This window comes from Sinocyclocheilus grahami, unplaced genomic scaffold (assembly GCF_001515645.1).
Source record: "Sinocyclocheilus grahami isolate Dianchi unplaced genomic scaffold, SAMN03320097.WGS_v1.1 scaffold899.1, whole genome shotgun sequence".
Lineage (NCBI taxonomy): Eukaryota > Metazoa > Chordata > Actinopteri > Cypriniformes > Cyprinidae > Sinocyclocheilus > Sinocyclocheilus grahami.
Genome location: NW_015506078.1, coordinates 322,396 through 337,559, shown reverse-complemented (window position 1 = coordinate 337,559; position 15,164 = coordinate 322,396). Strand labels below are relative to the sequence as shown.

The 15,164-nt window shown below is 39.7% G+C and overlaps 2 long non-coding RNA genes across 2 annotated transcripts in view; one reads left to right on the top strand and one right to left on the bottom strand.

The window, feature by feature from the left end:
- The first annotated feature begins 1,005 nt into the window (after positions 1–1,005).
- Positions 1,006–15,164, top strand: part of LOC107563946 (uncharacterized) — a 21,795-nt gene continuing 7,636 nt past the window's right edge. Inside the window, exon 1 of the long non-coding RNA XR_001606160.1 lies at positions 1,006–1,075. This is a non-coding gene — a long non-coding RNA (uncharacterized lncRNA). The remainder of the gene's footprint in view (positions 1,076–15,164) is intronic.
- LOC107563945 (uncharacterized) lies at positions 2,108–4,814 on the bottom strand. Its single transcript, XR_001606159.1, has 3 exons — positions 4,804–4,814; positions 3,148–3,150; positions 2,108–2,201 (listed from the first exon to the last, which is right to left on the bottom strand). It is a non-coding gene; the product is annotated as an uncharacterized lncRNA (long non-coding RNA).

Here is a 15,164-nt window from a genome sequence, read left to right as displayed (position 1 = left end):
GGCAATGGAGAAAGGAAATCTCACAAGATTCCAAGGAAAATCTCTCAATGAAATTGAGATTGAAGGTATGTGCATAGTTTTATATAATAATGTTACAAAGTACTAAACATTAATACCAAGTAACAGCATTCAAGCAGTGAAGTTTGAGTGAAGAATGTATAACTACTTCAATAAAAAAAGTGATTAGAAGATTGTACAGCATGAGGAAACACGAAACGACCAAAAGGACAGAGGTAATATGACATAAATATAGATTAAACTTAGGATATGAGAGAAAAGTACAGTTCTACACAAAATGTTGACGATAATTGGAAATTCTTAAAATATATAACTCACAGAAAAGCTTTTTCAGAGATGACTTTGAGTTTTTTATGACTTTATAGATTTTAGAATAGCTAAAAAAAATTAATTCTCTGCCAGCAGACAGATTGAGACAAATAACATTCAAGTTCAAGAGTTTATTGACATGTATTCATATATTCATTAAAAAAGTGACAACATACGATGACATTCTTTCTCTGCAAATCCTCCAGCAACTGCTAACATAAATGATAGGATGTATACAGACACATGCATAAACATACAAGCATTGGGTAAACGATGTGTAATGTAAACGTAAGACATATACTATATGCAAAGTGAGCTGAATAGTCCATTGCTATTTCACATTTGTAGCAAAGATAGATTTAGTAATTAGTCAAAGAAATATTATTCGCATTACGAGTGTGTGTAAGAAAATATGGATAGGTGTTATTCAAGCCTAATGTCCTGTGGGTAATAACTGTTTCTCAGCCTTGAATTTCTAGCTCTGGCACTGCTGTAGTGTCAATCTGGTGGTAGAAGTATAAAAAGGTTGTATTGGGGATGACTATTGTCCTTAATGATATTTCGAGCTCTCCTGATGACTCTATCACAGTAAACACTCTCCAGTGTTGGTAAGGCAGTACCAGAGATGGTTTGGGCAGCTCTCACCACCTGCCGTAGAGCCTTACGATCCTGAGCTGTGCAGTTCCTGAATCAGACTGTAATGTAGCTGGTGAGGACGCTCTTGATTGCACACTTGTAGTAGCATCTGGTTTGAATCTACACTCCAGTCTTTGTTTGTATTGTCTCTTGGCATCCCTAATGGCTCTTCAGAGGTCATATCTGGCCTTCTTGTAGTCACTGGCATTACCCAAGACAAATGCAGTATGCAGATCTAACTTCACAGTTTATTCATGGCTTTTGATTGGGGTGTGGCCAGATCAATTGAACAGGCACAATGTTATCAATGCAGGATCTATTGTAGCTGATAACAGCTGTACATTACTGTAAACCTGGACCAATATGTTTTTCTCTCTCGTAGGGAAATCAAAATGCTGGTTGTATGTAGGAAGCACATTTCATAAATTGCCATGATTAAATTTAACTTTTTCATAAAAGCATGAAACTTGGTACACTTGTACAGTTTGCAGGCAGAACATTTTCAGATATGGAGCCATCGCAAAAATGCCATGGAAGCCATTTTACCTTCCACCATTACCAAATAATGTATTTTAAATTATATCTCCTGAAACAAACATGATAACACAGAAAAGGTGATGTACTGTATACCCCTATGTTTTTATGGTCAAGTATTACAATATCATGTTGACGTGGATAGATAATGGTAAATTCAGTGACGTTGTGAAAAGAATTACAATAAAATCACAGTATCTGAGAAGATGCTAAATGAAATTACATGCATATTTCCTGTACACTTAATTTACAATCACTCTCTGGGGCCAGAGTTGTCTGTTATGTTAGTGTCAACAAGGGGGGAAGCATTTATTTCAGTTGATACTTCTCAGTCTAGCCTTCCTTCTTGATGAACTGTCACTCTACTGCCACCTTGGTAACAGTCAACACTCAGCCCGAATCCACATTTATTCATTTAACAGACACTTTTATCCAAAGTGACTTACAATTGGGGAATACAACCTGCGATTCATCATAAAGAGGCAAATAAATGCAGGAAGTGCTCGTAATACAAAGTTTTAGACATCGTTCAGATTAGTACAAGCTAGAAAAGGGAAGGATTAAGGAAAGTGAAAGTGAAGGTTCTTTTTATTAAATTAGGATGCAGTCAAATGTTGACGAAAGAGAGATGAGTTTTCAGCTATCGCTTGAAATTGTCAGGGATTCGGCATTCCAGATGGGGGTGGGAAGAGCATTCCACCAGCCTTTTGAGCCTCTCTGTGATGGTACCACGAGGCGTCGCTCGCTTCCAGATCTCAGGCTTCTGGAGGGGATGTAGATTTGTAAGAGTGAGTGGAAGTAGGTGGGTGCTGAACCTGTGGCTGTTCTTTATGCAATCATCAATGTCTTGAACTTGATGCAAACCACAAACGGTAGCCAGTGCAGGGAGATAGAGAGGTGTGATGTGGGCCCTTTTGGGCTCGTTGAAGATCAGACGTGCTGCTGTATTCTGAATAATTTGTAGAGGTTTGATTGTACATGATGGAAATCCAGCCAAAAGAGCATTCCAATAGTCAAGCCTAGAAATGACAAGGGCCTGAATGAGAAGTTTTGCAGCATGCTCTGTTAGGAAGGGCTTGATCTTTCTGATCAAGGTTTCCGCAGCGTCTCAAAAAGTCTTAAATTTAGTTGTATCAAATTTAAGACCTTAAAAATTCTGAAATTGTACAAGAAAGTCTTAATTATGATTTCAGGAGGTCTTAAATTTGGGGATGGAAAGACCAGAATTGTGATATGGCTGAATGTGACGATTAAACTTCAAAAGGCTGATTTTATTAAAGGGGTCATATGATGCGATTTCAAGTTTTGCTTTCTCTTTGGAGTGTTACAAGCTGATTGTGCATAGATAAGATCCCTGAAGTTGCAAAGACTAAAGTCTCAAAACCAAAGAGATATTCTTTATCAAAGTTGAGACTCTGCCACGCCCCCCTAAAACGCCTCGTTCTAACACGCCCCCACATATCTACCTCACTATGTGGAAATATTAGCATAATGCCATCGCATCGTGTGTGTGTGTGTGTGTGTGTATGCGCGAGCGCGTGAGTGAGCGAGAGAGAGAGAGAGAGAGAGCGCGTGCGAGAGAGAGAGACAGGGTCACATCACAGTGAAGACAGCTGTCTTAACCGTGGCTTGTGTACTGCAAACACATACCAGCTTCATCACTGTGTCTGTCACGCGACTCTGTTCCCCTTTTGGGCTTGAACTGATGGTAAAACTAATGACATTATTTACTGCCTTTACATTTATTTTGAAAGATGAAGCTGCGATTATGGTAAGGGGCGTTACATTTCTGACGAGTGCTTGCGGTGTTCGGCCAATCACAGTGCACTGGGTCAGCTGGCCAATCAGAGCAGACTGCGCTTGTCGGAAGGAGGGACTTTGTAGAAAACGAAGCGTTTGAGAGAGGCGGGGCATAGAGGACCTACAATAATGTACAGTATTTGAAAAATAATGTGCTTTTTGAACATTAAAGCATGTCAACATATTCTGTTACACCAAATACACAAAATAATTATCTTTAAAAAAGCATCATATGACCTCTTTAAATAAACATGAGCGCTGCACGTTTCAAAGTCTGGTGATGCGCTGCTTTGTTTACTCCCGTTACCAGGGAAACAGTTATATTTCTGCCGTTCCAATAGCGCCTCCTGCTGGCAGAGAAAGAATGTACATTTTCAGTAAGCCTGTTTTATTGGAGTAGGGCAGGGTTCATCAATAGGCGGCCCGCGGGCCACATCCGGCACGTGAGAGAAAAATGTTTGGCCCGCGCTAATGTCAAATAATGTGGCATGAAAATTCAAACGCAGCATCAGAAAGCAACATTAACTTACATCGTGTCTACACCGGATGCGAGCTGTGCGGCGAGACGCAACAAAATACAATAGAATCAGCACGATAATCAGTGATGCTGTCAACACTGATTGCGGCGCGACAAAACCCTTGTTTAGTTGTATACACTTATTTATTGTCCTAACCAACTCCTAACCCTAAACATACCCGTTAGTAACGTTCTTGAAATAGTTGAAGAAACCATGTATTTGTATGATGGGTCCCAGTTATGTAGTGTATATGGAGAAGAGGAGGGGTCCAAGAACTTATTCCTGAGGAACACCTGTGAACAGTTGATTTGCTTTGGATACCTCCCCAGGCCACCCTGAAAGATCTATCTGTGAGATAGGATTCAAACCATTGAAATGCAGTTCTTGTGATGCCCTGTGAAGAGAGGGTGTACAGGAGGATCTGATGATGTACAGTGTCAAAAGCAGCAGATAGATCCAGCAGAATGAGAACAGATGATGAAATCAGCTTTCGCAATCCGCAGAGCTTCAGTGACCGACAATAACACAGTCTCAGTTAAATATCTGCTTCTGAAACCTGATTGGTTAATGTCCAGCTGGTTATTCTGTGAAAGAAATTATACCTGGTTGAAAACAACTCAATCAAGTGTTTACATGATGAATATGAATGGAAGAAGAGAGACTGGTCTGTAGCTATCTACAAGTTAAGTGTTTAATGTAAAACATTGTCCGCCAGTAATAATATCTGACCTGCACCCGCAGCCTGATTATATTGATAGCGCCTGGTTCTGAAATAGATCCGTCTTGACAGCAACACTTACTCACAATCACTTCGTCTTTAGTGATTTTGCCCCCAAAATAAAAGTACGAGAATGTTTTTGCAGCAATGGTTTATTTTGAGATGAATTGAGAGCTTTTAATTTGAAAAGTTCTGAAAGACATTCAAAAGAGTCTGTGGATCGCTAGACACACCTCTAAAATAGCCATCATGAAATGTGTATGAAAAAACTAACGGTGAACCATTAAAGCGTTTCTTTGTAAACAGCGGCAACTTCGTTGCAGATAAGGCTTTGCTTAAAACTAGGTAGGATGAATGCATAGTTGTCTTTCCATTCTTCTTTGTATGCCCTATTTTCGCTGTCAACTTCCCTCTTTAGACTCTTTGATAGGACCATTTTCTCTCACCAGCTAGCTTAAATGTTAACATTACTCTGCACATGACGTAATAGCATAGCTCCAGCACGCAAACAATTAAAAAAAATGTAGTTTAGTACGTGAGGATGCCAAGGAATAATTCTGTGTAAAAGTAAGCTACGTCAAATAATTATTACAAGAAGTTAGTCTCCATTGTGTAACAAGCAAATTAAAATGATACACATATATTATTCACAATATGGAAAGAGGAAATAACATATGTTACAAATATTAATAACAAAAAACATAGTTCGTTAAGAGCATGACTCAAACATGCCATTAATGGGCTTATTCAAGTCCTCTTTTATTTTTTGAGTTATTTTTATCCATTCCACAACTCCCACATATGTATGTTTAAGCAAGGCGGTCTGTGTTAGTACTTTCCAGTTTCGGTTTTCAATCCGATCAAGTGTTTACATGTCCTCTCGCTCGGATTACAAAAGGAATAAAACACCCCTTACAATCAGATCGAAATCTGAATCGGATCTGGCCCATTCAATCCGATTGACGTGGTTACATGTGAGGCGGTCTGTGTTACAAGTTGGTGAATGAAGATACTTGCCAGGTTATGTGTCACTACTCTGCTTTATTAATTGATCCAGTGTAAAACCCGGACACCGCCAAACAAATGTGGCTTTTTCTTAATGGCTGTCCTACTACAGGATTTAACACAGCGTAACAGCTCACTACCAGTTACAAAATACACTGTAAAAGTCTGTCACAGGCAATTCTAGTTGCATTTTTCATTAATTAATTTCTTAAATTATACTTTGACTATGTTCTGGCCAACCATTTAGTGGTGAATTTTTATTGGCCCGATGCCAAACTTACTTGCCGACCACTGATGTAGGTTTTTTGAGCAGTAGGTTTACCCGAGCCTGCTTGAGTACGGTGGGGAAAATGCCTGTGAAAAGAGATGTGTTGATATGTGTGAGTGCTGGTAGAAGAAGAGCATAGCACACAGACAGGTGTGGGGTTGTCAGCAGGACCAACACTCGTAAATCCAAAGGACAAGTACTCCTCGCTGTACTTACGAGTCTTTCGTTTACTTGAAGTGCAGTGCAGTTAGGCTCAGTTGATGAGGATGGATTGTCATCCTCTGCTCCTCTTTTACCGAGCAGCCACCGTCGCATTTTTGAATTGACGGTTAATTGTGACTGAATTCCTACTAAGCAACCAACGTCAGTTTGAAAATAAGCAATGTATCTCACCTCGCTATAATGGGGAACATTTTTTTTTATGTGATTTTAATTTGTGTAAAAATGGGTTCTAATCACATTTTAGAACAATTAGAATATTTTAATTATTTTAATATTTTGATTTGGCCTAGCCACGGCCCCCCTGCAATACCGCTACGGCCCACCGGGGGGCCGCGGCCCACAGTTTGGGAAGCACTGCTCTAGAGTGAATACAGTTGTGTACACCTGGACAATTAGCACATCAAAAGCCTATAACATGCGAATGGCTCAAATCAAAACTACTGCGGGACAGTTCGCCACTTAAGTGCAGTAAACAAGCACTACAAACTTAGCTGATGGTTCTGATTACAAATATGTGCAATCAACATACAAATTATAACGAAGGAAGAAAAATAGAAATAGTAAATGAAATAACCCTTAACAGCAAATAATCTAAACGACAGAAACAAGGGATTAAGCAAACACTTACGCGCTGCTGCCTACCTGACTCTGCCTGAGAGATAAGTAAAGATATACTTGCCTGAGAGGATTTTTTTATATCTCTGAAATATATGGTTGTATTCTTGAAAACAATATTGTATTACTGAATAAAATATTAGTTAATTATCAAAGAAAGAGAAAATACCTTTTCTGAGACATCACCTTTTCTGTGTTATCATGTTTGATTCAGAAGCTATGACACAAAATACATAATTTGGTAATGGCAGAAAGTAAAATGGCTGCCATGGCAACCACAAGGTGTTTTTGCAATGACTCCATTTCTGATAATGTTCAGGGCCCCAAACTGTACAAATGTACCAAGTTTCATTATTCTCCCAAAAAGGCAATTTATGCTAGACTGTAACTAACACAAGCAAAAGAAAACCGTAACAACCTCTACGCATTCAATTATATTCATTTAGGATTATACACAAACAAAACGGTTGTAGAAAATCTGAAAAAAAAAAAAAAAAAACACAATTCCAGACTAACTACTTACATAGGAACTTTGAGTGCAGCACAGACAGCTCTCATTGCCCCTTCTCCTTGATCTGTAAGGATTCTCACAAGACGCTCCACAGCCAAATAAAAGGAGTTCCATCTTGATGCATTAGGCTGTAACAGCTGCAGCTTACAGTGCTCTTCAACAATGTCACGGGATGCCAGGAGAGACCAGGTAAGATCCAGGTGCAGTTTATTGAAAGTAACAAATAATCAAAACGGAACAAAAACGTGGCAAAAGGTAATCCAAAAACACAAGGAATAGAATAACACTGAACTCCAGATAACATCAAGGTCAGACATGGGAAGACAAATACAATATAGCAGCAATGACAGACAGAGTGAGCATGGTATATATAGATGGGATAATGAGTAAATGACTAACAGGTGAAAATGATCGGAACTGATAAACAGGTGCTCATGATCAGACAGAATGACAAGCAAGGGACTATGGGAAATGGAGTTAAACACATAACAAGAAACTGGAAAGCACCCTCAAGTGGCCAGTCCAGGGCACCCCAACCAGACACTGTGACATTACCCCCCCTCTACGGAGCAGATACCAGACGCTCCAGCAGAAAACATAAAAGTTCAGGAGGGAGGTGGAACTGAGGCAGACCAGGGGTAGGGATGGCGGGCCAGGACCATGCATAGGAAGGGGATCAGGGAACAGAAGTAGACCAGGGTGTAAGAACGGAACCGGCAGGGTGGAAGGCCAAGGCGGGGCCGGCAGGACGAACCAGTAGGGCCCCAACCATACAGGAACCCCAGCAGATAGCCAGGACAGAGCTGGAGGAATGAGCCAGTGAGGCTCCTGCCAAACCAGAACCCAGGCGGGCAACCAGAGCGGAACCGGAATCCTGTCAGGCAACACTGGTGGGACAGAAAACCCTCTCAGCAACTCAGGAGAAACTGAAAACAAGAGCAGATAGAGTTTATTAACAGCCTCAACGGCTGCAACAGGACAAGCCGATTGCGCCGCAACGGTCCCCGTGAGCTCCCGAACTGGAGTGGACTCCGTGAGCTCCCGGACTGGAGCGGACTCTGGAGTGGGCTTTCCTGTCCTCCTTCTCAACCTCTGCCGCTTAGTGGGAGTCTGAAGGATAGAGGTGGTGGGAAAATCCCTGCAGAAGGGTTCTGACTGGCCTGGTATTGCCCACTGACTTTGACCCTGGAGATATCTGACCAAGCCCCAGAAGTCTAGGATCTCGAGTACATCCACCTCCCACTGGGGCAAAGGATTATCCAGACAGATGTTAAGGAGGTCCTTAAGTGAAGCCTCGTTATAATCTAGCCCCACCGCCAGCGTCCAAAAGGTCTGGGCAAACCCACCAACCTCCATTCCTTCCTGCCTCCTAGCCATCAGAGTCCGGTGTCGAATCATTCGCTCCTTCCCTGTGGCAGGAGGGACGATCCGAATGTCCATGGTTAAAAAAAACAAACAAACTGCTGGATCTTGTAGTGGCTGCTATATTCGGTCACGGGATGCCAGGAGAGACAAAGTAAGATCCAGGTGCAGTTTATTGAAAGTAACAAATAATCAAAACGGAACAAAAACGTGGCAAAAGGTAATCCAAAAACACAAGGAACAGAATAACACTGAACTCCAGATAACATCAAGGTCAGACATGAGAAGACAAATACAATATAGCAGCAATGACAGACAGAGTGAGCATGGTATATATATAGATGGGATAAGGAGTAAATGACTAACGGGTGAATATGATCGGAAGTGATAAACAGGTGCTCATGATCAGACAGAATGACAAGCAAGGGACTATGGGAAATGGAGTTAAACACATAACAAGAAACTGGAAAGCGCCCTCAAGTGACCAGTCCAGGGCACCCCAACCAGACACTGACAAACAACCTCTGCAGCAATAGTGGACCTTGAAGTCTTGTTCCAGAGAGCCTGACACTTAGAGAAGGCTGACCTTGACAGCTTCTTGTAGGCCTCTGCCCTATTTGCATTATTGACATCCCCCGTAGAAACCAAATTGAGCAAATGGCAAGTGCACCGGTGATGCATTAGTAGTTGGTACTGAAGGCCATCATCCTCATCCAAAATGGCTTCCACATCGATGAATTCCACTTCCATCTCACCAGGGTCATTATCTTCTCCTTCTTTAGTTGTTACTTCCTCAGTTACCTCTTCAGTAGTAACATAGTTGTTTTCATCTGGTCCAAACACATGAAATGCCTTAATAAAATTTTAACCATTGTCTGTTGTGGTTCTGACTATTTTTGCACAGATTCCATATTCTGTGTATATGTCGTGCATTGCACATGCCAAGAGATGTATGTGAGCCCTTCAACTGTTTGAATGCAAGAGCAACAGAATGCCTCTCAAAACTGCAAGGATCCAGCCAGTGTGCTGTATATGTCGTGCATTGCACATGCCAAGAGATCAAATGTATGTGAGCCCTTCAACTGTTTGAATGCAAGAGCAACAGAATGCCTCCCAAAACTGCAAGGATCCAGCCAGTGTGCTGTAATGCCAATAAAACTCCTCCTCCTTGCAGTCCAACAATCAGTAGTTGTGGCAATGTATGCATTGTCAACAGATTTTTGAGACACCTGCTTTGTTTCTTCAAGCTTAATCTGTTTAAAATTTGAGTAAGATGAAGATGTCCCAGCCTCATATTTTCTCTTACATGCAGCTGTAGTCAGTTCACTATATTTCTTCAAGTGACATCCGTGCTTCCGCTGTAAAAAAAAAACACCAACAACAGAGTATTTTTAGTTAAAAAGGCCCCAAATCATCTCAGATTGGCATTAAAAGCGCATTCAAATATATTGACATTATAGGTAGTTGTGTAGGAGAAAAAAAGGACACATCTCATTTACCCAATAACCATAACGTTATTTAAGATGACAAGCTCCTACCATAGGCTGTAGTAAGATAGCATTACTGGTACAGTAGACTGCTTAAGCTAGCGCTACAACCAAGCAGCATAAAACTTAGGGTAAATAACATGTAACTATAGTAATTATACAAAAACAATCAAATGTACAAGACAGAAACAAAAACACTTTTACATTTATTCCCATTTGAATTCACAAATAAACGCATGCTGCGCCATTATGGTGGTTAAGCAATGCTTCATCCGACATGCTAGCAAATGACTACTTAACTAATTTAAAATGCTTATTTAAAAGTTACAAATCTCTTTTCAAAGTTGAAATCATACTAGAATCGTACGTCAGCCTGAACTACGTTTTTTCATGCCAACTGACATCATTGCGTTAGCGGCAACTTGGCGGGCAAATCCATAAAAAATCATTTGACCAACTATATACTTCATACTGAAACATTAGCTCTAAAAGCACAGTTTTCATTTCAATTGTTTTCCAGAAAGTAAAAGTTTACGTACCTCAACATGCTTTCGCAGGTTGGATAACGAGTTTTTAAAGGCTGTGATATGGTTCGTTTTTGGCAAACATTTGAAACGAAACGAAACAAGTCTTTAATCTTTTAACAAAACTGAAAGATATTTTATAAGTATGGCCATGGATGCACAAACTGCACCGAGGAGACGTCTTCTTCCATTTTGTCATCATTGTCTTTTGTCAGAAGGATTTAAAAAAGCAGTCTGAAAATTATTGAAGTTCACGTGACCCTTTAAGAGCGATTACTGATAGGCTGTCTATCACCTGTAAAAACATTAATCACATTTAGAGAAGAAAAAAAAAACACTGACTTTAAAGCTGCTACATAGTAACGACTTTCTACTTTGAGGACCTTGATAGAAATGTAGTGGAGTGAAAAGTACGATATTTGTCTTTCAAATGTAGTGACGTTAAAGTCATAAGTTTCCTGAAAAAATAATACTCAAGTAAAGTACAGATACTCAAAAGGTGTACTTAAGTACAATACTCAAGTAAATGTACTTTGTTACTGTCCACCTCTGCAGCACAGTATAGGGAAGGGGGGAGAGGGGAAGGGGGGGGGCAACAGTGACTTGAGTGGCTGGGACAGGCCACTTTAGGCCCGCTTGTGGCGCTGATACTGGTGCAATGGCACAGTAATGGCATCATGTTTCCCTGTTATAATGTAGGGAACCACTATTCATACATAAATTACATAACAGTTCATGTTCCTATGTAGCATTTGGACCAATCAGACACACAGTTTTTCATTAGATTTAACAAATCAATTATTCATTAGATTAACAAATAATCACAGACCCCTCACCCAATAAACATACTGGGTGCCAGCATGTCTGTGAATGACCCCAGGCCCCTGGTTACCATGGCAACCAGGACCCCTCAGCCAGATCAGATAAACTTTTATGACCTAAAAGTATGTTGAGAGAATCTTCCTCCTACTCGGTTCACTCTAAAACAGACACATACTGCTATAGGAAATGACTTCTTACATTAATTCATAGACAAATTTTTCTATCATGCATATCCCCAGGTCATTGTGTATGATTACTACCTTCTTGTATATGGTTTTGTGTATTGTATATGTTTTATAGGGGGTTCTTTCATGTATGTCATATTTGCAGCAGCAATATTTCTTACATGCTCACAACAGCATGTTGTGGATGTATTGGCAGTAGCAAGTCTCGGTACTTGCGCTGCAGCAGCAGCAGTGTAGCAGATCTAGTCCGCCAAGACCAAATACATTAACATTGTCATGTACATTACCATGCCAATCCCTCCGAGAGTTGTCATGACAGATATACAGTGTGTATATATATATATATATACACACATATATGGGACGCATTAATTTAAAAATAAAAAAAATAGGATTGCTCTTAAACAAGTTTGAAAACCACTGCCCTATACCACAAGAGTGAATTAAACACCGCCGTTATCATACATGAACAACATCCAATGAGAAATTACATGTAGTGTAATTGTACACTACCTATTTCATCACTGTTGATTCTTCAAACAGTGGTAATGGAAACAAAAATCAGTCCCACAACTATCCAGGATCTGACAACTCCCAGATTACTGTAAATTCTGAATGCCAACTACTTGGTGTATTTCTTTGAAACTACTTGCATGACAGTAATCAGGAATCCAACTTACTTGGAGTGCTTGGAGTTGTATTCGGAGTATTGGTGATGGAGGGACCTAAATTTGGGCCAATACAAAAGTAAAAACATGTAAAATTACATCATGTCACCATAAGCAAGTTGGGTAGTGATGACAGGCATACCTTGTCCACTGCTCTGGTTGATTAATTCAGGAACGAAACACCGTCATTGCTCAGAGACGCAAAACTGTGCTGTGGTGGCTGTGTTTGGAATAATTTTTGTTGTCGAAATAGAGCAAAAACAGGCAATATGGTGTCTAAAACGCAAGTCTCTTAATTAACTTCTTGTTTATTGAACTGTTGTAAAAAAAAAAATCTAAATGTAGTCATGCTGGTTTTTGGAGGAAAAAATGTCAGTCTGTGTGATATTGATTTACTATGAAATTAAATAAATATATACATTTTCTGCCCCTATATCTTCAATTTTGTGACCATTCTAAATACATTTTAACAGACTGAATCACGCAGTGAAAGAACACATTCTAAATGTGCGCGCACTAGTCTAATCTACTAGACTTCATGGCACTCTGTATGAGTGTTTTTTGTTTTTGGCAAAATACTGATAATGTCACATCGTTAAAACAACAATTACGATATTCTCGCAGATGATATAGTCTATATCGCACAACCTGCACCACTGTCTTTTTGGTTAATTTGTGCAAAACCTTTTGCTAAACTGTCAAAGCTTCATTTTAACCACCAATGCAACGACGCAAGTATTTACCTTACCTATACATGCTTGCGAAGGGTTGATTTCGAGATTTTATAAGCTGCTAGTTTGGTCTCCCAGGAGTTCACTTAATTTCCTTCGAGTTCAACTTCAGCAGAATATGACGGAGTTTCGTTTTCAGCTGGGTCTGCACCATAACACCTGTCTTGTCCGTCAGCATCTTTCTTGTGATTTTAGTGCCAGTTTGTTCTCCTGCACATTATTTACTGCAGTAGGTTCCAGGGAGCAATTTTTATTTATTTTTTACTCAGTAATTAATGTGTTATAAAAATGTAGCGAAGCACAATACTTCAAACAAAATATACTTAAGTAAAATTACATATTTGAAAAATCACTTGTAATGGTAATTCGTTACTTTCCACCTCTGGTTAAGAGTGACTGAATCTGCTCGGAAGAACGTTGGAGGCGCCCTGATCGCGAATTGTAAATATTCAACATGTTGAATATAATATTCAATCAGAAAGCTAGCTGACAGAAGACGGAAGCATAAACGCAGTCATCGCAATTTCTTCCTGCCTATCATCTGCCATGTTTATTCTCAAGCCTTGAGAGATTTTGCGAGATTTCCCATGTTCACAGTTGGGACTCTTATTGAAAATCTGTTGGTGTGTGGTGTGCTGTCTTTGTCACAAACCACACACTATAGGAGCAAAATGGTTAAATCTAGGATTTTTTGTTCTCATGTTTGTGGTCTCTCACATTTTGTAAATCTTTTAGTGTGTACTAGGGTTGCAAAAATGTGGAAAATTTCTAGTAAATTTCAGAAATATTGCAGAAATTTTGGAAACTTTCCAGGATTTTTTCTTGGAATATTCCAGGTATTTTTGGAAAGTTTCCGGAAATTTACTGGATATTTTCCACCCCTTTGCAACCCTAGTGTGTACCCAGCATAAGCAGTTCACATGCACTCCTCAGTGAGTAAGTTTACATGGACAACAATAATCCGATTTTAATACGATTAAAACAATACTCTGATTAAGAATCTACCATGTAAACAGAGATTTTTGATTACCTTAATCCGGCTAAAGTCATATTCGAAGTAAACAGAAATCGAATTAAGACATGTGGAGTATTCCTATTTTAGTTGCCTTACTGAAGTGCAGTATAGACATGTAAACACCTCAATCATATTATTACCGTCGTGTTGGACTTTTCGCCGCATTTTGCGACAGGATATTTCACGGCAGTGCTCAACCGTTTGACGGCAAATAAAGAGCTTTAACACCGCCATCGTCTGTATGCACGTACAAATAATTAACTGCACTTGAAGCTTTCACAATACTCTGATTAAGAATCTACCATGTAAACAGAGATTTTTGATTACCTTAATCCGGCTAAAGTCATATTCGAAGTAAACAGAAATCGAATTAAGACATGTGGAGTATTCCTATTTTAGTTGCCTTACTGAAGTGCAGTATAGACATGTAAACACCTCAATCACATTATTACCGTCGTGTTGGACTTTTCGCCGCATTTTGCGACGGGATATTTCACGGCAGTGCTCAACCGTTTGACGGCAAATAAAGAGCTTTAACACTGCCATCGTCTGTATGCACGTACAAATAATTAACTGCACTTGAAGCTTTCATAAAATTAAAAATGAAACACCCAAAACTGTACATGGCATCATCACGAAGACAAACTATATGTTTATACGTGAAATTCCGGAGGGGATGTTGGATGGAGTCACGTGGTGACGTAATGACATGTGCTATTAACCGATCTATGTATATAACATGTAAAACGGGAACATGAAAGGAATATTCTAAAAGCAACTCATGTAATCATAATATTGGCTTATTTAGAATAAGGTAAATAATTAGATTACTGGTGTCCATGTAAATGTAGTCAGTGTCTGGTCTCATCGATTCCTATGGAGAAACTTGCCTGGCTACTCACCTGATTCATATCCTGCATCCGCTTCTTTACACCATGATCCAGATCTGCAAATCAGCATCCACCTGCAACAAACCAAAGAACTGTTACCAGCAAGTTAAGTCCATTGAAATCAACTCAGTTTCTAATACTCACCCATATGCTAGTGATGGTGAAATGAAGCTTTCTGAAGCACCAAAGCTTTTCCCGCAAGCGTATTGTAAAAAGGTTCATTACTCAAAGCTTTCCAACACTTGACCACAATATGTCATTAGTGTGCGCAAAGGTGAAGGTGTTGCATGTCCCAGAGGACCCATTATTATTATTATTATTATTAT